The sequence below is a fragment of the Grampus griseus genome, assembly GCF_964374135.1.
Source record: "Grampus griseus genome assembly, chromosome: 8".
Taxonomy (NCBI): Eukaryota; Metazoa; Chordata; class Mammalia; order Artiodactyla; family Delphinidae; genus Grampus; species Grampus griseus.
In genome coordinates this window covers 100,769,912-100,792,062 of record NC_139002.1, presented here as the reverse complement: position 1 = coordinate 100,792,062, position 22,151 = coordinate 100,769,912, and the positions used below count along the sequence as shown (strand labels likewise).

General features: G+C 56.2%; 1 protein-coding gene across 1 annotated transcript in view; it reads right to left on the bottom strand.

The window, feature by feature from the left end:
- DAGLA (diacylglycerol lipase alpha) overlaps positions 1-14,945 on the bottom strand; it is a 60,697-nt gene extending 45,752 nt beyond the window's left edge. The window contains exon 1 of the mRNA XM_082660976.1: positions 14,839-14,945. The gene's annotated coding sequence lies outside the window, so the exon portion shown is untranslated. The remainder of the gene's footprint in view (positions 1-14,838) is intronic.
- Positions 14,946-22,151: the final 7,206 nt, after the last annotated feature.

Sequence of the window (22,151 nt, the reverse complement as noted above, 5' to 3'; positions counted from 1 at the left end):
TGGTCCCTTATGCTTGACGCAGCAGTGGGGAAGGGGGTGGGAGCACGGTCGCCAAGGCCACTGTCAGCTCCGGCCCCGTGCCTGTCTTCTCCCCAGCCACTGGGCATCCTGCCTCCCAGGGTCTCAGTGCCTCTAGGCCTTCACGGGCCCACCTCGTTCCTGTGGGGCCCTGGCTGGTCTCCTGCCTGGGCACCTCCACTAAAGGCTGCCCTGAACCCCAGAAAGGGCAGGGTCAAGGCTCTGCCCAAGAGGAGGGAGGCGGGGCCGAGAGGAGAGCAAGGCCAGGAGAGGAGCAGCCTGAAAGGGTAAAGACAGAGAGGACAGGCACAAAGCCTGCTCCCTGCAGGACACCCCATCCCTCAAGAAACCCGGCCAGGTCCCCACAAACCCGCCAGACCGGTTGGCGTCTGGCATTAGTGGTCACCTCACTGCTTCCGGCTGCCTGAGTGTGCAGGGGGCCTGGTGGGCAAGGTCCTGCCGGGCCGGTGCCTCACTGTTGAATGCCACCTACTCCATTACTCCCATCCCTTCCAGCCTGACACCTGCCCAGGTAGGACCACCTTCTGGGCATAGGTAAGGGGAGGGTGATGTTCTGAGTCCGCCCCACCCACTGCCTCAGGTGGGCTCCGAGACCAGGGTGGGGAAGCAGACCCGCCCAGCCGAGGCTTCAGATGCGCTCAACAGGATCTGAAGAAGGAGCCTCTGGGGACTTCCCTGGTGGCGCAGTGGTTAAGAATCTGCCTGCCAATGCAGGGGACGTGGATTCGAGCCCTGGTCCAGGAAGATCCCACACGCCGCGGAGCAACTAAGCCCGTGCACCACAATTACTGAGCCTGCGCTCTAGAGCCCGTGAGCCACAACTACTGAGCCCATGTGCCACAACTACTGAAGCCCATGCGCCTAGAGCCCGTGCTCCACAACAAGAGAAGCCACCGCAACGAAGAGTAGCCCCCGCTCACCACAACTAGAGAAAGCCCGTGCGCAGCAACGAAGACCCAATGCAGCCAAAAATAAAATTTAAAAAAAAAAAAAAAGAAGGAGCCTCTGGGGCTATGAACGCGAAGATGACAAGCCCCAACCTTGAGGCACTCACAGTGCAGAATGAGGAGGAAATCCACACACAGGTCAGTGAGTACAAGGCTCTGATGCCAGGGACCCCACAGCAAGGTCAGCTGCTTAGCCCAAGGCAGACAGAGAAGGCTTCCAGGAGGGTGCTCACAGCTGAGCAGGAGTTCACCACCAGGCAGAAAGAGGGGCGAAACCAGGCTCACTCTTTCCGTCACCTCCCCCTGCCCCCACCCCCGCACACAGAAGCCTCCCAGAAACCCCGGGGGCCAATGCACCTTGTGCAGGGGCTGGGCCCCAGCCAGCACAGAGCCTGTCTCCCTCTCCTCTGCCCTGGAAGCGCTCTGTGCTGAGCACCGCCGTTAGCTCCCAACTCCTGCCTCTAGGCTGCTGCCAGGCAGGGGAGTTGGTGGTTGGAGAGACCCAGAAACCCACCCATTTCTTTGAAAGAACATTGAAAAGATGTAACCACAAATCCCATGAGTTTACTGAAATGTCTTTAAAACAAATGGCTTGAATGGATTTCTCCCACCCCTTCTCTCCACTGAGCCACTCATTGGAAAACAGCAGCTCAAAGGGCCACACTCGGGGCTGCTGGGGCCTGATGGAAACTGGGTCTCAGCTGCAAAGCCAGGCAAGAGGCACTGGGATAAAGGCAGCTTCGGTCAGGAGAAGATGAAAAATGACACACGGGAGGCCACTATATCAGATCCAGGAACGCTCAGATGCCCTCAAACCCTCTACTATTGGTGGCTTTCTCAGCACCATGGGTCTCCCTTCTTCCTGCTCCTCCCTTTGTCTCTTGCCTTGAGGGCCCCGCCCTGAGCAGCTGCTTTTGCACACACTCTTACTGGGCAGCTGGAACGGACAGGTGGGGTCTTCCTGGACAACACAAATTGCTTAGAAAATCAGGCAAAGGAGCAGGAGTGGGAAGGCATGTGACTCACCAGAGAGGAGAGCTGGAAGGGCCCGGGGGACATCAGAGTTCAAGACTCCCTGACTCTTAGCGATGAAGACTCTTAAGCCCAGAGAGGTGCGCTGATGTGCCCAAGGTCACACAGCTATGGGTCCTTGTCCTCTCGTTGGCTGCATTCCAAGCGTCATTCATTCAACCATTACTTCTCAAGCACATTCTATGTGCCTAGATTCTGGAACTTAGGCTTAGGCTCCTAGGCGATGCCCTGATGAACACTGAACTCTGCCCCAGAGGCTTGCAAGCCGGGGGGGGCCTCCCATCCCTCGGCTCTCCCCTGCCCACTCGTTCCTCTTGTGTAAAGAGGAGGACGTGCCCCGCCATCACCAGGGAAGACTCAAAGCAGAGAGGAAGTGAAAAAGTGGGAGAAACAGCAGGAAGGACTGTGGAACACTGGGCACAGCCTGGAAAGGAGGGACCAAGGTGAAGGATACCCCAGCGGGGGTAAGTCGAGCAAGAGAAACACTGTCCTGGGAGTCTGGGGCTGCCACTGGCACCTGTGTCCTGAGGACCCTGGACCAGACATGCTTATCTATGCCTACTTTTTCCTTCTTATCACAAAGTACATGTTCTCCACAGAAAACAGAAACCAAAAAAAGAGAAAGAGAAAGGGAAAGAAAATAGAAATCATCCATGATCCCTCTAGGAAAATTATTAACTATTAACATCTGTCTAGCTTTTTTTCCCCTGTTCAAATATGGGATCATTCCGTACCTACTGCTTTTTTTCACTGAGCTAGAGAAGGTGAACATTTCTCCTCATTTAACATTTTTCCAGCCCTACCTTCCCTCATTATTGTGGAGCAGTCCATGCCCATGGAGTATGTGAGTTTATTCAACCAGTTCCCTACTGGTGGCCCTTAGGCTGTTTCCCTCTTCTCCCTGTGAGAAAAGCCCCACAGCTGGGCCCCAGGATGAGTGGCTCCAGGCCCCCATGGGGTGGTGCTGGAGCCCGGGGCTCCTGGCTCTCTCTAGGGTTCATTCTCCCCCAGCAGAGGCGGGGCCTTGTGCAGAACGTGGGGAGAGGGGTAGGGATGGGGGTCCTGCCCTTCTCCACAGCTCTCAGACAGTCAGTGATTTCCAGTGACTCTCAAACTTGAATCGGCAGGGAGGAGATGGGAAATGCAGGTTTCCAGGCCCTACCAGACATTCTGAAGCTGTTGGTCCAAGGTAGGGCCCAGGAGCCTGTGTCTGAGCAAGCCCCGTCATGGCCAACCCCAGGAGATTCTGAACCTCCCTGCACTCAGAGAAGCCCTGCTCTCGAGGATGAAGCCCACCAATGCTCCTCCTACCTGAGCAAGCAGAGGCAGCACCTCGGAGCTGGTTAAACTGCAGAGTCCTGGGCCCCACTCCAGAGATGCGGATTCAGTGGAGGGAGGGAGGGGCGCCCTGAGATTCTGCTTTTCGAACCTGTTTCCAGGTGCTGCGGCTGGCTCATGGGCCACACTCAGGAGCGCTCAGCTAAGCCCGTGTGGGTGCCCCGTGTGGGTGCCGGCGACGGGCACTGTGCCTGGAGGGGCGATCACAGCTGGCACGTAGCAAGCACTTCCTAGGGGTCGAACGCTGTGCCCTGGCTGCTCAAGGTGTGCTCCGTGAGCCACGTCCTGAGGAGCAGATCTGGGGTCCCATCCAGCCTCCACGGGCATCTGCATTGGCAAGCTCTGGGGATCTGTGTGCCATTAAGGCAGCACTTTTTAATTTTTTAATTTTTTTCGGCAGCGCCTCGAGGCTTGCAGGATCTTAGTTCCCTGGCCAGGGATCGAACCCATGCCCCCTGAGGTGGAAGCTCAGAGTCCTAACCACTGGACCGCCGGGGGAGTCCCTAAAGCAGCACTTTGCTGAGACCTTAACCCCATCCTAACACTCCTCAGACGCAGGTCAATTATTCCCCTGATTTTCCAGCTGAGATTCTGCAGCTGCGAGGTTAACTGACTTGGTTAAGGTCTCACAAGTGCCGCCCGCAGGAGCTGCAACTAGAAGCGGTACGGTCCAGCTCCAGAGCCCCTCACCCCAAATCACGACACCCCCTGCGGGTTCCTGTTCAAGCCCCACAACCACTGTGAGAGGTTGCCTCCGACTCTGCACTTTACAGATGAGACCTCGGAGACGGCGGGGGTGGGGGGGCGGGGGGGGAGTCAGACCAACCGCTCCCCGGGAAACGGCGGGCCGGGGCGGGGGCGCGGGCCTCCCTGTCTGCTGCGTCTAGGCCTGTGTTCTTCCCTCCCGGCCCACTCGCTCTGCGGCCGAGGCCGGGGTAGGGGTTCCGCCTCCTAAGCCCGCAGGCTCTGCGGACACAGCCGGGGGCAGGAAGTGGGAACCGGGGCGGAGCAACCAGGAGTTCAGTTTGGTCTGAGGACATTCTTTCTTCGCAGCCAGACTCAGCTCCGTGGGCCTTTTGAAAGGCGGCAGAGAATAGCCGTGCTCAGCCCAGCAAGGCCGGCCCCTTTCAACCTTCCACTTGCTCCGTTTCCAAGTACAACTCCAGAGGGCTCCTATAATTTATACGTCCCAGGATGCACTGCTCCAGCTGCTTTATGATGGGCGCTCGTTACACCATCAAGGTTAAAGTACTGAGCAGGTGGTGGGCTGGGCGCCCGGCTTAGTTACCGCCGCCGGAAGCCTGCTGAATGGGGCTCACCCGGGGTGGGGGTGGGGGTCAGGCTCTCTGAAGGGCCCAAGAAATGGAGAAGGCGGCCCCAGAGCACGGGGGCCCTCTGTTAGCCGTTTATTAAACTGCACGGTAGAGTGCGGCAAGGAGGACAATCTCCAGCAGCTCAGCACCGCTGGCAGGGGGCATGGGGGTGAGAGGAAGCCTCCTGTGCTGCCTGCCAGGGCCTGCCAGGGCGGCGAGGTGCAGGGTCTGAGCCACAGACGGGCCCACACACGGGCAATGGCGAAGGAGTGGGCAGGCTTGTCTTCTCAGCAACAGGGTGGCCATAGGGGGCCTTCCTCTTGTAGGAACCTGTCTGTCCTTCCTGTGCTTCACGGGGTCCCCGAACCTGATGCGAGATGGGGGAGCAAGAAGGAACACCCTGAGAGCAGGGGCCAGACAAACGGGGGTCCGAGGCCCAGCCGGCCAGCTGCAGGTACACGGCCTCTAGCAGGTCCCTTCAGTTCTCCAGGGAAGCTGAGATCCTCAACCTGTCCCTCAGCGGTCAAACACACGTGCCTCCCTCCCAGGGCAGTGCCCCAGCACAGAGCACGGTGAGCGCCCACCGCACGAGAGCGGTCGCTATCCTTCGCATTAAATGAGTTACGGCACATAGAGCACTTAGGAAGGTGCCTGGCAGAGAGGACTCGCTTTGCTATTGTTGCTGTTGTTCCATTTGTCTGTTTATGTGTCAGTCCTTGACCTGGGAACTCTCTGAGGAAGCGGTGGTAACTTTTCTTATTCCCAGCTCCAGGCACAGAGTTAAGCGTGCAGTAGCTGCTGGACAAGTGTCCCTGAGAACGGGTGGACGGGAGTTTACAAGTGGCAGGACTATTCCCTGCTCCGCAATCTGGCCCCAGTCCCAGGGACGGTGTCGGCGGAAGACCAAGTTCTCTCAAAGGTATGAGGCTGAAACCACCTCTTGAGAAAAATTCCTTGGCTTCCCAGGAGGAAAGAGACTCCAGATGCGGCTGGTTTTTCTGGCTCCGGGACACTGGGGTTGACTCTGGCCTTCTCCTTCCACACGTCTCTGGAACCGAGGAGGACAGGGAGGGTTTGCTGTCACGGGAACCTCCAGCCTCAGGTGGGGCTTTGCGGCCCTGCAGGCTGGCCTCCTTCTCCAGTCACTGCCCCAACCGACCAGCTCCCAGGGCTGGAACGGACCGGACGGGACTCTGGACTTGTCAAGGTTGCCGGTGTTCTTGGCTGTGAGGCCAAGTCATGACTGCCATGCTCGGGACGCACAAGCTCACCCACAGCTGAGGGGAGCGGGAGGGGCTGGGGGCTGCCACTTGGCACGGGGCGGGGGGGTCAGAGAGTGTCTAAGGAAAGACCTGGCTTCCCCCAAAGGCCTCAGGGGAGGAAAAGGTGGACCAAAAAAAAAAGGCAGCCGGATGGAAGAGGCGCCAAAGGAAGGAAACCAAACTAGGAGAGGGACCAAAGAAGGACGGGCAGCCTCAGAGAGTGCTGGGGCGGGAACAGGGTCAGTGCCAGAGGGACAGAGAGACCCTGCCAGCTCTGAGAAGTGCTAGGGGTGGTGCAAGGGTTGCCTGGCTGCAGGGCGCAGCCTCAGGAAAGGGAGGGTCCTCTCAGTTTAGCACTGCCTGCGGGGACAGAAGAGTGGACAGCAGGTAACACTGACAGTGCTCTTGGCATTGGGTGGAACTTCCAAAGAGGTAGCGTCTCATTTGATCCCGACGGCTGCCCGGCGTGCCACATCCCACTAGATCCCCCATTTTAGAGATGAGGAGGAAACCGAGGCTCTGAGAGGTTAAGTGACTTGCCCAAGTAGTAGTGGACTCGAATAGAGCTTTATGCTAAAGTCCATGTTTGCAGGCCTATGTTACACTGAACTTAAAGAGAAAGAAAATGAATCAGAGGTGGGTGATGGGAGGAACGAAAGGGCAGCATCGTCTTGGAGACTCAGCAGTCCCGAGCGGGCCAGGTGGGCAGTGCCACCTGGGAGGTAGCGCATCCAGCGAGACTGCAAAGGCCAGGACAGTGTCCTCGGCTGCTGGGCCCAGGGCTGCCGGGAGGTCCTGCAGCCGGCCTGAAGCTGCAGCAGGGCAGCTGTCCCAGGGCAGTGCAGGAGCGTGGATGAAGTGGAGCCTGATGTAATCCCCGCCTGCAGAGGGTGGAAACTTGGGAAGTGAAACCAGCTGTCACCTCACTGCAGCCCGGCCACAGATTTCCAACAGTCATGCCAGGCAGGCCTCGCCCCTACCCACAGTCTGAGGCCTCTGCCCTCCTCTCCGGGGCCCGGGGGAGCCCTGAAAGCACACGCTGCGCTCCCCATGCCCAGCTCGGCGCTGAAACGTGCTCGGAGTAAAGCTGACGAGAAAGCAGAGGGTTTCTAGCCAACGCCCTGGGAAGCCTGCCATCGAGAGGCTGACAGTCTCACCGCTTTCCGGAACAGACGCAGGCTCACCTCTTCACCAGGCTTTCCGCATATTTTGAGGGGTGAGGAGAGGTCCCGGCGGCTGCGTGGTGAACTATCCTCCTTCCTCAACAAACCCTGCCTGAAGCGACCTGGTCAGGCTGCCCAGGCGTGTGGGAGACCAGAGGGGTGGTGAGGCCCAGAACCCCAGGTGGGCCCCACGCACTTCCACACAACCCAAGGCCCCAGCGCAGGTGGGGCGGCCTCCAAGGGCCCAGGCATTGGTCAGCCAACCGGGACACCAGACTGCGGTCTGGCCCCCACTCTAGGGACCTCCTGCCCAGCTCTTGGCCCAACAGGGTCCTTGAGCAAGGCCTTCCAGCTGGCAAACCATGGAATTCGCTAGCCCATCCGGGCAACTCAGAGGGTGGGTGCAGATGCCCCGGCCCGGGACTATGCCCCGGCTTAAGCGCTCCTGGCCTTCACGCCAGCTCCTGAAGCTCTGAATCTCACACACAAGCAATTCTAACCCTTGATCAGTACAGTGTCTTTCCCATCCAGCATCACCTCTGAGCATGGGGACAGCCCATGAAGGAGAAGAGAATATCATTGTTGCTCTTATACAAACGGGGCGACCGAGGCTCAGAAAGGCTGAGTGACTCATCTGAAGTTGCCCAGCAGAGCCAGGGGCAGAATCCAGGCCCAGCACCCTCCACTTGCCTTGCTGTCTCCCTAAAATCACCCATCCTGGGATCCCAGGAGTAGATACTCCTGGTCCGCATGGCAAAGGACGGCGCCCGACACATCAGGCCAGACAGGCAGAAGGTTTGAGGCGTTGGATAAATACACAGATATCTGATACACAGGCCGGAGCAGATGGAGAGAGGTGAGAATTACAGGAAGATCGAGACCAGCACCCTGCATCTCAAGGCCGCTGGAGTCCAGGAGGCCCTGCCCTCTACTAGCTGAGTGCCTAGAGCACATCTCTAAACCTCACCTATAAAATGGGTAATACCACCTGCCTCTCGCGTGGTCACGGGGATTAAATGAGCGAACGCATGTAAAGTGCTTAGCATGGCGCCTGGCGTGTGCGCTCAGTAAGTGCTATTTGCCATCACTGTTAGCCTTCAATGAGGACATGGATTAGCGAGGGGAACAAGCCACGAACATTTAACAACACACGCTCAGAGGGGCGCCGGCGCTCTGCCCCCTGATCACGTCAGGTAGGACAGTCTCGGGGTGCAGTGGGGCTGGAAGAAAGGCGTCACGGGACGGGGGGGCTGTGTGGGCCTGAAGGAGAGGCAGGGCTCACAGAACAGAGGGAGGGGTCCTGGTTTCAAACTCTGGCTTCCCACCTACTTGCTGTGTGTCCTTGGGCAGGTAACTCACCCTGTCTGAGCCTCCTGTAAGACAGAGGTAGAAGGATGGGGGGAGTAGAGGGATACCTATTACAAGGAGTAAATGGGATCTCATCTATAGTGTATGTTGTGCCAGGCTGAGTTCCCCGAATTCACAAAATGGAAACGACTGCTATCATTACTGTTATTTTGTGGCTGGGCAAAGGCTCCTGGAGACAGATGCCCTGAGGCCTCCCGACCCCCAAACCTGAGAGGGTTTGGCAAAAGCCAAGTACAGGGTGCTGTCCCTGGGGTGGGGGTGGGGGTGGGGGCCAGAGGAGCAGCCCCACCCAAGCTCACCCCACCGTGAGGCCTGCCCAGCCGGGGCAGCCATGTGTTGGGAGGTGCAGGGTAGACTGTCTATAATGAAGAGACATCAATAATAAATTAACCTCAAGTAAGTCCAGGAACATCAATCATAAATTAATTAAATGGCTCCAGGAGACGCGAGGACAAGATCAATTAGAGGCGGCATCCTGCCTCACGTTACACGGCACAGCCCACCCTCTCTGGCCCCGGCCTGCAGGCTCTGTGGCCAGGAGCATCTCCAGGTGGAGGAACTGGTTCTGAGGAGCAGCTCCCAAGACACAGGTGAAGATAAGCCCCGCTCTCCCCGCTCCCCTCCCACCCCTCTCCCCTCCCCACCCTCTCTCCCCTCCCCCCTCCCCCTCCCCGCCCTCTCTCCCCTCCCCCACCCCTCCCCCTCCCCACCCTCCCCCCCCCCACCCCCCAGGCTCAGAGAGCTCTCAAATGCCCAGAGGGATTTTGATGAAACTTCCTAGAATAGTAACCTCCTGGGCTGAACTCAGGCAGGAGAAATTTCAAGGGGTAATTTGGTGAGAAAATGACCAAACGCCTGGAAATAAGTGCTAAGAATACTGGAACCCCCTCAGTGGGTCCTCAGGGACGAGAACAGCCTCCTTCAGGGGATCCCCAACAGCCTCCCACTCCCACTCTGGGCCTGGAACCCACCGGAGTCAAAGCAGCTGAAAGTCAAGTGTGGGAGCTGCATCGGAGGCAGGGAAGAGGCCCTGTTCCAGGCCCCGCCTCTACTGACCAAAGTGACAGACCTTGGGGCCTCCACCTCCCCTCCGCAAATCAGTAAGGGTGGCCTCTCCCCGCCCTCCCCAGGGCGGCCCCTGCCCCAGTTCAAGCCCTCCAAACCCGGCACCCGCCCGAGACGCCAGCTGGTCTCCCCACTCCTGCCCCCGGGTCCCGCCGGCACCGGCTGCCAGGCTCTCGCTCAGAACACTTTAGTGACTGCCCACGTTCACGGGCCAAACCTTCAGCCTCGCTGTCGTGGCTCTTGGGGACCCAGCTGGCCCCAACTCACGATTTCAACCTTTCCTCACTTCCGTTTCCGGCGCCCATAGTCAAGCCAGACCACAAACGGTCAGCCCCTCGCTTTCCCAGCCATATCCCCTGTTGCTGCCGTTTCCTCTACAATCACCTGGCTGGCCCAGGTTAAAGGTCACCACCACTTAAGTCTCCCCTGATCTCCTTTGACCGCCGGTAGCACCCGCCTCTTGACGTTATAGCGTAGACCTCTGTGTCCATCTCATATCTTCTCAATAGATTGTGAACGCCCGAGTCTATACCGTAGAGGCGCTAGTGTGTCCACTTCATCTTCATGGCCCTCACTGACCCCAACCCTCAGTGGGTGCTCAAGAAATAACTATCGACTCAGTTGGAGTGGAACCATTCCCCAGGGGCCAACACATTATCTTGCATGTGATTCTATTAACAGATAGGCCAGATTCCATCCATGCCAAGGGTAGGGTGGAGCTAATTTCTCTTTATCGAGAAAAGGGACATGACCTATGATATCTCCCCTGCTGCTAATGTATGCAGATGATGATGTAACTGCTTTTCTGTGGAAAAGATCCTGCCTGCAGGAGCAAAAACATAAACCGAACGTGCTTGCCTCCATCATGATCTCTCCACTCGTCAGGCATGGGATTCTTACAACCACCCCTGTGGGAGGTTTTACTGTCCCCATCTTACAGATGGGGAAACTGAGGTGTAAAGAGATAGCAGGATTCAAACTCGAGTCTGACTTCAGAGTCCCAAGTCGTAAGGCCTCTGGGCTACAGTGCTCTCTTCTGACACCCGGGCGGACTGTCTCCGGCTGACTTCCCAGTGGGCTTGGGGAGGAGGTGGAAGCAGGCGTGTGTGAGTACATATGGGCGTCACAGAGCCACACCCCCAGCCTGGGCGTACTTCTAAGGAATACTGAGAAAGCAGAAAGGTTGCTCTCGTAAGAATCACATGGAGACGTTAAACTCACCCTCCTGGAGCTGGAAGGAGACCTCCCCCTGACTCCCACAGTTCTCTCCTGCTTCGTGGGGCCCAGCAACACCCCACTGCACACACCCACTGCCACCAGGCCAGCCAGACACAGGAGCCCACAAGCTCCCCCACCACCAGGCGCTCCACACCCCCTCAGCCCTCACTTCCCACAGAAACGCTTGCTTACGGGCACACGCGGCTTTGCACACGTGCAATCGCCCGGCAGCCTGCAGTGACGACAGCCCCACCCCTGCCCGTCTCCACCGTGATCCTGCAGAGGACTTGGGCACTCCTGCCCACCGCCCTCACCTGTGGCCAAACCGCTCCCCTCCACATCACCTCCCTGGACCCCCCTCAGCAGCGAGAGGACCCCACAGGGCAGGGGCTTTCCTGGATCCTCCTCGCCTACACACCCAGTGTCCTGTCCACCCAGGGAGATCCAGTCCAGCCAAAGTCGGTAGCAGAAAGGAAAAAGGAAAATCAAGATTAACAGTCTTTAGCCCTACCCGCTGAGATGTAACCACATCCCACAATGTCCTGGGCTCCACGGCTCTAAAAGATTTATCGTCCTCTGACCGCACGCTCGTTGATAGTTCCCCAGCGCCACTCACCCGGTCCACTAGAGTGTAATGTAAAGCTATTCCAGGGAGAAACTGAACTCAGATGGAACGTGGGCCAACAGGCGATTAAACCCTAAGGGGGGATCCCTTTCTGGTCCCGGAGAGAGGGACTGCGGGGAGGGTCCGGGCCTTCAGCTGTGGCCCAGGAAGCCTCTGTCCAAAGATGCCCGATTCCCTGGCACCCCTGAAGCTGAGCCGCTGGGCACCATGATGTGTGAGGTGGCTGAGGAAGGAAAGGTTGCCAGGAGCTGAGTTAAGCAACTTTTGGAGAAACACGGACAAAGAAATAGGAATAGCACTGAGGACCAGAGTTGAAAACAATCTCAGCTCCAGGCAGCCACTTGCCCTCGATGGCCACTCCTGTGTTACCAGCCCCCTGCCCCCGCTGGCATCTGCTCAAAGTCAGCAGCTGTGCAGCACGACGAGGGGTGGTGGTGACCTGGCTGGGCTCCCTGTGGCCTCAAACCCTGAGGACTCGGAAGAAAGCCCTGCTCTGCTTTTGGGAAACAGAGGCCAATTCCTCCTGTCGATGTCTCCGAGCTGCCCCGCCTGCCACCCAGCTCTGCTGTGCAGGGTCCCAGCATCCCAAGCAGATGGCAAGGGGTGGCTGCAAAGGGGTGGCTCCTGGGTCCCCAAACCAGGAGGCTGAGCCACAAGTCAGAACAAACAGGCGGAGGTGTGGTGGGTGAGCTGAGGGGATGTGAATGCGGGATATTCACATCAGGGAGGCCGGAGGCTTCCTCTTAATGGACTTGCACTAGGAGAGCTTTCCAAGCAGGAGCTCAAGTGCTGGCAACTCCTGGGGAGGCAGCCAAAGGGGCCCAGGAGCACGTGGGACAGGCCTCGGACGCCCCACGGATGACCCGGGAACAAGTAGCCGAGGAGGCGCTTGCAGCGCCAGGCAGTGTCCAGGCGGCAACCCCTGGGCAGGGGCCTGGGGGGCCGTGTCCTCTTTCTCTCTTTGTGGCTTGACACTGCAGCATGGACACAGGACAAAAACTTTCTGCCTCGGGACCAAGCTCGTGAAATGGGCTGCTGGCTAAGGCAGACACTCACATGGAATGCTGGAGAAACCGGGCCTGGGTTCATGGAATCGGGCCTTCCAGTGCAAAGCCTTCTAGCCGTGGGGTATGTAATCCAGGCTCTGCAGCCCATTATCAGGAACTAGGCCCCAGTGGCAGAAAGTAAAGCAACTGGCAGCCACCCTCAGCTTCTCCACCTGGGAAGGCCCTTCAGGCAGAAGTGGGCCCGTGTCCTGGGGAATTCCTGCTACACCTGTCTGCCCTCAGAGACCCCCTGTGAGGGTGCCCATCACCCCTTCTCCTTGCCCCGTGTATCCGAGGGCGTCCCCCATGGGCCCCAGCCTCCTGCCAACCAGCCTCAACCTCGCTCACAGGACCACCCAGCCCTGCATCCCTCTGGTGACTCTGACCCACTGGGCTCTCTCCAGGCCACAGCCCCCAAAACTCTGATGCAGCTTCTCCCCACCCCCATCCTCTGAACCCAGAGCTAAAGTAAATTCTCAAGAGAAAGTGCACACTTCCAAGTCTCGCTCCCACCCAGGTACCCCAGATCTGTCAGCCAAGGACACCTCCCAGCCCTGCGCGGCCACGAGCACGTCTGCAAGCCCCGGCGAAGCGCTCCCTCTTGCTCTGGCCACTCCTGCAGGATGCTACGGTTGCTGCAGCCACGCTCGGACAGTCCTCGGGAGCCCTGGGGCCTGGTTCCTGTTCGGCAGCTGACTCACAGTGTCAACAGATCCCACTTTCCCCACCAGGAGCCCTTACGCTCAGGGCCTCTAATTCCCTATGACAGGCCCTCGACCTTCCAGCTGCTTTCCTCCCCAATCACATTCCATGCCTCCATTTCCTCTGCCTCCTGCCTTGGTCTCTTTACCTGATGATAATCCCTGACCTTTGGACAGCCTTTCACAAAGGGTTTTCACGGGCACCATCTTTCATCCTCTGCGACCACCTTCTGATGTGTCTCTGAGAGATAAAGTCACCTGCTCAAGGTCACACAGGCAAGGCTGGAATTCAAGTTTTCTGGCTCCGTACGCACTGGACAACCTCTAGCTTTGAGGAACCTCAGCAGCATCTCCAAGCACCCACTTTGGCAAGTGAGCTGCCACCCCCACCCTAGTCTCCCATACCCTCAACTTGGTCTTTCTGGACGCCTAAAGGTCTTCTCCAGGCCCAGCCTCATTTATTCTTGTACCCCCAAGAGAGCCACAGAGACCTAACAAAGTCCCCCACATCCTAAGACTTCTCTGGGGGTCGTAAACTGCCCTTCTGTGAAGTAGAACACAGGTGACGCTGACTGTGACCCTCGCCCAGAGCTTCTCAAAGGACTGGTGAGGGCAGACGCAATCCTAGCACACTCCTGGTGGCTGCAGACTCGTCTTTCAAACATCACCCAAATGAGCCTCTGGGCCCAAAGGCTTCCAAGCATCATAGAAGAGAGGCAACTCCCAGACACCCAGGAGCGAAGGAAAAGGCAGGGCCCGGGAACTACGGATGGATGCAGCAACACACCTCCCCCCCGCCCACCAACGTGGCCCACCTCTCAGCCCTGCACATTCCTCGGGACGCATGTTCAGGGAGAGTGAGAAGAGCTGAGAACTGTCCACCTCTCCTCTCCTCCCCAAAGCTGGATGAATTCATGAGCCCAGGACAATGCTAGGACAGGTCTCCATCTGGGTCACCAACAGCGTCCTCAGGGTTGAAGCATCTCCAGGCATCGCTCTTTCACGTCCATTATAAAGGACACCAACCTTCTCTCAGCTGTCTGCCTTCCTCAGTCCAGTGTACCCAACAGATACTAAAGGTGGGCCCGCAGTGCCAGAGGCAATGCCCCTCATCATCACCACAGTGGGAGGATGGGCATTTACCCTTCCCATCCACCAGGGTCTGAGGGCCATGGATTCTCCCCTCGCAGGGCCAGGCTGCCCCGGCACCACGCTGTGCCAGGGCCATTTCTTACAGTCACGCTAGGAACTCCTGCCATGCTGAGGACACAAATTCTTCAAGCCCCGGGTACCATCACTCCAGACCATGTCAAGGCCAGAACCATCCGACACCTTAGTAATGAGAGCACTTCCTCACACCCCTGCCAGGGGCACCACCATGCGCCCACAGGCTGCCCACCGCCACTCCAGAACCAGTCCAAGTGTTGTGCCCGTCATCAGTCTGCACTGAGGGCTGCGCCCGCCTCACACCTGGGCAGCCACCACCGCACCAAGGTGGGGGTGAGTCTTCTGACACCCGTGCCGGGAAAACCACGCTGCTTGTGTCAGACCCACGCTGCCCACGCCCGTGCCACGGGTGTCACCATTCCCACACTGGCGCCAGGGGCTCCACGGATCTCACACCTGCCACACCGCGCGCCCTGGACACTGCCCAGCTGCCGCACCGCTCACACCGCGCCCGAGTCCGGGGCCCGGCCCGCCGCGCCCGCGGCCCCCCTTACCTCCAGCCAGCCGCAGGGCTCGGCCCGCCGCCGCCACCGCGACCGCCACCTCCATCCTGGGCTCCCCAAGGCCCCAATTCACTAACGCCGCTTCCGCAGGGCGCCGGCGCCGGCGCGAAGGCCGCCTCCGCCCCCCGGGGGACGCTGCGTCCTTTACGTAAACCCCACTCCGCCGCCAGCGGTGACCATGGCGACGACCGCGGGGCGGCAGCGCCCCCTGGTGCCAGGGAGGGGAGCGGCGCCGAGGCAGGAGTGAGCGGAGTCTTCCGCGGGGCTCCACGCGTGGGGGCGGTGGGCGCAGGACTCCAGCCGCCGCTGCAGCTTCGTGGGCGGCCGGGAGGGGCAGGACCGGCCGCGCTGCATGCGGGGAAGGGAGCCGCCTGGGTCCCCCTCCTTCAGGCCCCGCGTGACCGGGTTTAGCGTGGGAGAGAGGCAAAAAAGCATGTAGGATCACTGGAGAACTGGTTCATTTGCGGGGAGGAAAGAGAGAGATGGGTTCCACCTCCTCGGGGTGCTGAGCGCTCCTTGGGGGGCGGGGTGGTCAGAGCACATCATAATCATCTGTGTCCTCCCCTCACCCTCTACCCCTGCAGGGCCCAGCATCGTGCCTGGCATCCAAAAGGGCGCTTGGTCAATTTTGAATTCCTGGAAAATAAAGAAAATTGCCCTTCCTATTCTGCTTCACACGCATCCATTCATTCACTTAACACACCTTCCCTGAGAGCCAACCTTGAGCCGGAGCAGCGCTGTCCAGTGCCTTGTGCTGAGCTCGGGGAGTGAGTGAGCACAAAGGCAAGCAGAGCCCAGGCCCTGCCCTTCAGTTCAGTCCAGGGGGTACTAGACCGTCACGGTACAGGGTGCTTGTGGTGTAGGAGCTCAGCAGAGAGGGCGGGTGGAGCGCTCTGAGGGGCACTTAAGCAAGCCGTGGGGGAGGGAGTTGGGTCTGGAGGCTGAGATGACCCAGCTGGGTCTCAAAGGTGGAGTAGAATTCAGAGGCAAAAAGGGGAGTCGCATGTTTCAGCAGGGGGAGTGCCTCTAAAATGTTCTCTGGGCCCTGTCGTCATCCCAAGAAAACAGGGTGAGACGCAGCAGTTTAGTGTAAGTGGGAGTGTAAAGAGCTATGTGTGCAGGGCCTGTGGTGCAGTAGCCGCCTGAAAACTATCCGGACTTTTGGGTTTAAGGTGAGACTCTGAGTCCAGGGCAGTCTTCCCCTCTGCTGAAGCAGGTGGGACCTACTTCTGGAAGGAGTTCTGTATTACCCGTGGTTATTTTGAAGGCAAACTCCGGCTTATTTAAAAAAAAAAGAAGAATGGGGGTGGGGAGAGCAAATACTGGGTGGGATACCTCAGGGGATTCAAGAAAGAGTTGGGCCCTCCCAGCCTCAGGAAGGGCCGGGTATCAGGGAGGCTTTAAGGACTGACTGTAACATAGCAGTTTGGGAGCCTTCTGTCTAGATCATTGTAATTAATCAGAATCAAAACTGCCAAATGTAATGTCCCTTGGTTCAAAGTTCTAGATTCCCAAAAGAAAGAATCTTGTTGGTCCAGCTTGAGCCATGGTCAATCATAGCAGCTACATTCTACCCCCTTAGCTGCCCAGTGCACACAGATTCACACATGTACACACACACACACACACACACATACACACACACATCTTCCTCCCATTCATCCAAAGTCATCTTCACCAAACGATATTGTGTTCCAATATTCCCTGGTCGGCCACCTCCAGACTTGCTGTCATGATCAAGATCAAAGTTCAAGGTCTTCAAGGTGATGTCCATGTCTCTTTTTCCTCAAGGTTTATGGTGATCCCATCTGGGCATCTAACAACTGAATTAAAGGGTGCATTTAACTACCACAAACATGTCCTTTGAATCCTCGCTGCTCAAAGGGTGGCATTAGCACCATCGAGGAGCTTGTGAGAAATGCAGAATCTCAGGCCCCCACATCTCAGCAGATTGAAAAGCTCCCCGGTGGTTTGTATGCACATTACAGTTGGAGAAGCACTGCTATTATAAATATGGATGGAAAGGAGAAGGCAATGTATGAAAAATGCTTTTCAATGGTGATCACTGCTGTTTAAAAAGAAAAGGGGGAGGGGTGAGTTATTTAATCTTCAGCAACTCCAGTAACCAACATGGAAATAACCGACTCCAGTAACCATCAAGGTAGCGGCTGCAGTCTTTATTTTTGCAACCGGTTGCAAACTCCTAAAAGGTGTTTAGGACTTTCTTCCTCTAATTCTTTATTCTTTGGTTCACTTGCCTCCTGCCTGCATCTCATTTTCCTGGTGGACCGTTCCGAGTCTCCATCCTTGAGGGCCTGAGCCGTCGGTGATCCTGGCTGTAAAACACCACAGCAGAATTCCGTCTGCCTTTACCACCGGGCGTGACGGTGTAGGAGGTACTGCACAGGGACCCTGCGCGCCACCCATATCCCTCGTGTGCGTGTGTGTGTGTGTGTGTGAGATGACGATCCCCCAGTGGCCAGGTGGCAGTCCCAGTGTCCAATTCAGTGGAACCGTTATTGTGCCTCCTGGTGGAAATGTTCCTCCCTTCAGTTCTAAGACCACCAGACAATCAAAACTCAGAACTGCCTGAACAGGAGGCAAACGACAGGCATTTTGACAATGGTGAAACTCACATCACCGCCTCCACCCCTAGTTCCCAGACCCTTTGGAGGAAACATACCATAACAGATGTCTGGTTCAGAGCACACATCCACTGGGGGCCTTACCTGGTCCAGCCACCAGGCTGCTCCCCCTCTACTCCAATATCTCGTTTGTCCTCCCCTCTGAACGCCCTCAGGCCCCATTCTGACAGAGTTTGACCAGGTGTCTTTGGAGACAGCTACGAGCGTTGTGAGCAGAGTGGAGCAGGGGAGGAAGACAAGAGTGAGGGTTCCAGAATGGGCCACAAGCTACCGATTGGTCCCGGTCCAGCCGCCAGGCTGTGTTCCCTCAGCTCGGTGCCAAATTCCCGCTCTGGCCTCAGTATCTCTCTAGGTCCCAGTGGGGATAATAACATGTCTCCTCCTCCCAGGGGTGCTGTGTGGATTAACTAATTAATGAGTGTGACATCGTCTGCTTCCACAAAGGGGCTGATTAAATGCTGAGCGTTGTTATTAGAGTAATGGGGGGCGTGTGACAGGCAGAGTAGACTGGAGACAGATCTGCTCCCCTCGCCTCCTCCCCAGCCCCTTCCTCCGTCTGCCCCACGCTCTGCAACCTGAACGTCTTGCAAGACAAAACCAAGATGATTTTTGGCACCCCCGAAGTCGGTGTCTAACTTTTGCTCATTTCCCCTGTACTGGAACATGAGTCAAGGCCCGGCTTCGTAGAGTAATCTGTCTCCGACAGCTGGCACAGCTGTGCCCTGCCCCAGACTCTCAGCTCCCAGCAGCTGCAGGATGGGATGGCTTGGCTAGTGATTGCATCAGGTTAGAGCTGCCTGCAGAAAGACAACTGCAGAATTCCTGAGCTGGGTACCAACCCCCTGACCGCATTGCCCCGTGGTCCCAGCGACTGACTGCCTTTCCTCACAGCCCGAGGGAGGGAAAGCCAATGTGGCATACTGGCTTAAGGCTGGGGGAATTCAAAGCATGCAGTGTTTTGAAGTATATAGTATCTGCTTATGGCCACAGGAGATCCAATGACTACATTTTAGCTTGGATGCAGGGTATCGGGTAATGGATGAAATCATAGTTCTGTGCATGGCGACTTTAGCCTGGCTCGTTCCCAAATGCAAAAATCCAGGGAGGCCCCTGAGTGAAATAGTGAACGTGACTTTCCCAGTAGTCAGTGTGAGATCATTGCCCGCTCCCAGTTGCTGGGTCCCCCATCTCTGAGTGTTGTACAGTGCTGGCTCTCACCCAGAATCCTGGTACCCATGATGGGGTGGATGGGAAGGAATCACTCAGTCCCACCACCAGGTAAATGTTTGCATCTGACAACCAAGGGGAATGTTGTTTACCCACATAGCGCAAACTCAGCCTGCCTGGGGAGGCGAGAGAAAAGCTCTGGAGGCTGAGCTGTCAGACTCCCACAGGGAGAGAAGTTAGCCAGTTGCAGAGGTCTAGACAATGCCTATGAATTGGGGTTTGGGACACCTGGACCCAGCTCGGGATCGTCCTGGCTATCTCATGGCAGGATTTCAATCCTCCTTCTCTCTGAATACAGCTTCTTTCCTGCCTCCTTGTTGCTGCTGCTGTGAGGTACAGGTATGTGTCATGGGGGCAAATAGCCTGGAAGTAGGGGCTGGACCAGCCAGGAATGAAAAGATCAGCCCCCACTGGGATGTGCTGAGGTCCTGTACGAGAAGTAAGCTGTCCCCTCCCACCAGAGGGGCGCCTGCAGCCCATACCTTTTACCCGAGTAAGCATAGTTTGCCGTCAGGGTCTCGACAAATCTCTGTGGTGATGGAGTGATAATGGTGGAGATGCTGGAGGAGGTGAGAGAGATGGTAGTCTAGGTGGTGGTGATGAGAGGGAGGGGAAAGAGGACTGATGGCTTCCAAGGGGTTTTTCCATTCCCACCTCATCCTCCATTCACTTGGGTATCACCGGCACTTTCACTGTGATGCCCAGAGGATTGGGGGATCCTTGCATCTCATTAAACCGGCCTATTTGTAAGTGTCTGCTCCCTAATGAGCACTGTAGTAACTAGTTTTTCTCCTTGGGGCACTAGGGAGCTATGGGATGTAAACACAGATGTCTCGGGGGAAAGATTGCCTGCTTACGGACTAGTGGGATCCATCTGCACTTTCTGGACAATAATAACAAGAGTAGAGGGTACTCTTGAGGGTGTCCGTCCATCCATCCACCCATTCACCCAACAACTCATTCTCCCACCTGCATCTTCACCCATCCATCCATCCACCCACCCATTCACCCACTCACCCATTCTACCCAGTCTGTCCATTGCCCACTTACCTACCCATCCACTCACTCCTCCATCCACCTACCCGCCCATCTACTCATCCACATATCCATCAACCCACCCATCCATCCACCTATCTTTCCATCCATCCATCCATCCACCCATCCATCTACCCAACTATGTCCTAAATCATGTCCAGTTGATTTTTCCTCCTAAATATCTTTGCAACTACCCACTTCTGTCCATTTCTACGAGTACCACCCAAGTCCAGGACACACTTGTCTCTTCAGGGCCACTGTCATAGTCTCCTAACTGCTCTTACTTCTCATCGATTTTGCACCAAACAGGTAGAGTGACCTTCTATAAATGAACATCAGATTATATCATGTCACTGCTTAAAACCCTGCTCTGGTTTCTTATCACTCTTAAAATACAGACCCCAATTTTTGGTGGGTATACAGTAAAGTGTACAGATAATGAATTTCTACCTGTGACCAGACCCAGACAAAGATACAGAATATTTCCTGTTCTTTGTGTCCTTAATGGTCAATAGCCACCCCCCAGAAGTAAACACTATTTGACTTCTATGCCATAGGTTTGTCTATTCCTGAACTTCCTACAAATGGAATCCTAGAGGACATACTCTTCTGTTTCTGGCTTCTTTTGCACAACATTACGTCTGTGAGATTCATCCATGTTATTATGTGTATCAACAGTTCATTCTTTTTATTGTTGTGTGATATTTCATTAGATAAATACACCATGATTTGTCTGTCTATTCTGCTGTTGACGGATATATGGCTTTTTCCAGCTTGGGGCTCTAGTGAATAAGGCTGCTATGAACATTCTTGTACAAGTCTTTTGGTGGACATTGCACTTATTTCTCTTAGGTTGGGTGGTGGGCAGAATAATGGTCCCCCAGTGATGTCCACGTCCTAATCCCCAGAACCTGTAAATATGTTCGAGTACATGAAAAAGGGGAATTCGGACTGCAGGTGGAATTAAGGTTGCTAATCAGTTGACCTTGAGATGGGAGATTATCCTGGTTTATCTGGGTGGGCTCAGCTTAATCACAAGCGTCCTTATAACTGGGAGAGGGAAGCTAGGTGAGAGAACCAGAGAGCCTCTGGAAGGAACACAGCCCGGCCGACACCTTGATCTTAGCCCGGTGAGACCCATTCTGGACCTCTGACCTTCAGAACGCTAAGATATAGTTTGTTTTAAGCCACCAAGTTTGTGGCAATTTAAGACAGCTGCAAGAGGAAACTGATACAGGTAGATGCTTAGGAGTGGAATTGCTGGGTCGTAGGATGGACAAAAGACTCAAATTCTTCTTGTGATCTCCACCACCCAGCATGTCTGGCCCTGCCAACGTGTCCACCCCCATCCTGGGCCACTCTCGGCTCTTCTCTCCGCCCTCCAGCCACATCAGGCAAGCCAGCCGTGATGTTCCTCAGAGATGCCCTTTACGTGTGCTGCTCCCTCTGCTGGGAAGGCTCTCCCCTCCCCCACTCTTTAGCTGTCAGTTCCCAGGATGCTTCCTCAGGGAAAGAAGGTCAGGTTCCCAGTTACTGATGTGCTATCCGAGCACTCTTTTCTTTTCCTCCAGGCCACTTGTCAAGGTTTGCCGTGACATATTCATTGAGGTGGTTGAGTTTGCCCCCCATCTCCTCCCCAAGACCCCATCCCCAGACTAGAAGCTCCATGTGGGTAGGGACTGGGTCACCCCCATGTCCTTAGCACACAGCCCCAGAGCCTGGCACATCGTAGGCCCACCGCAGCTACCTCCTCCCTATTGAATGAATGAACATCTCTTTGATAGGGAGGGGGAGACGTCTGGGTACAGTGATGATGTCAGAGGAAGTGAGGAGAAGAGGAAGGACGAGGAAGAAAGGAGACAGGAGGAAACACAGAAACACGTACCCTGGAGACCACCAAGGCCCAGATTCTGCCCTCAGTTTCAGTCTCATTTCACCAGCATCCCCAGGGCAAGAAGACTCTTGAAAACCATTCACGTGAATCAAACCAAACCCTCAGGAGTGAAATGTTGATCTCTTAGCGAGAAAGGCCCTGTATTCCTTCACAGACAGATTGATGCCTTTGCAGGGACCTGTGACTCATACTTTCTGCCTTGGAAACAGTCAGCCTGGCCCCTGAGGCAGGAGAGGTGTGATATATGAGTCTGGAGATGACCAAGACTTCAAGAGAGGCAATGAGTTTCCCAAGGCTCCCCAATATGTTAGAATCAGAGCTGGGACCTGAGACCGGGGCTCTTGACTCCTAGCTCAGTGGTGGGGTAGGGTAGGGATGACAGATTTAGCAAATTAAAAAACAGGATGCCCAATTCAGTTAGAATTGCAGATGAACAACAAATAATTTTTTAGTATAAGTATGTCCCAAGTATTATATGGGACACACTTATACTAAATAATTAT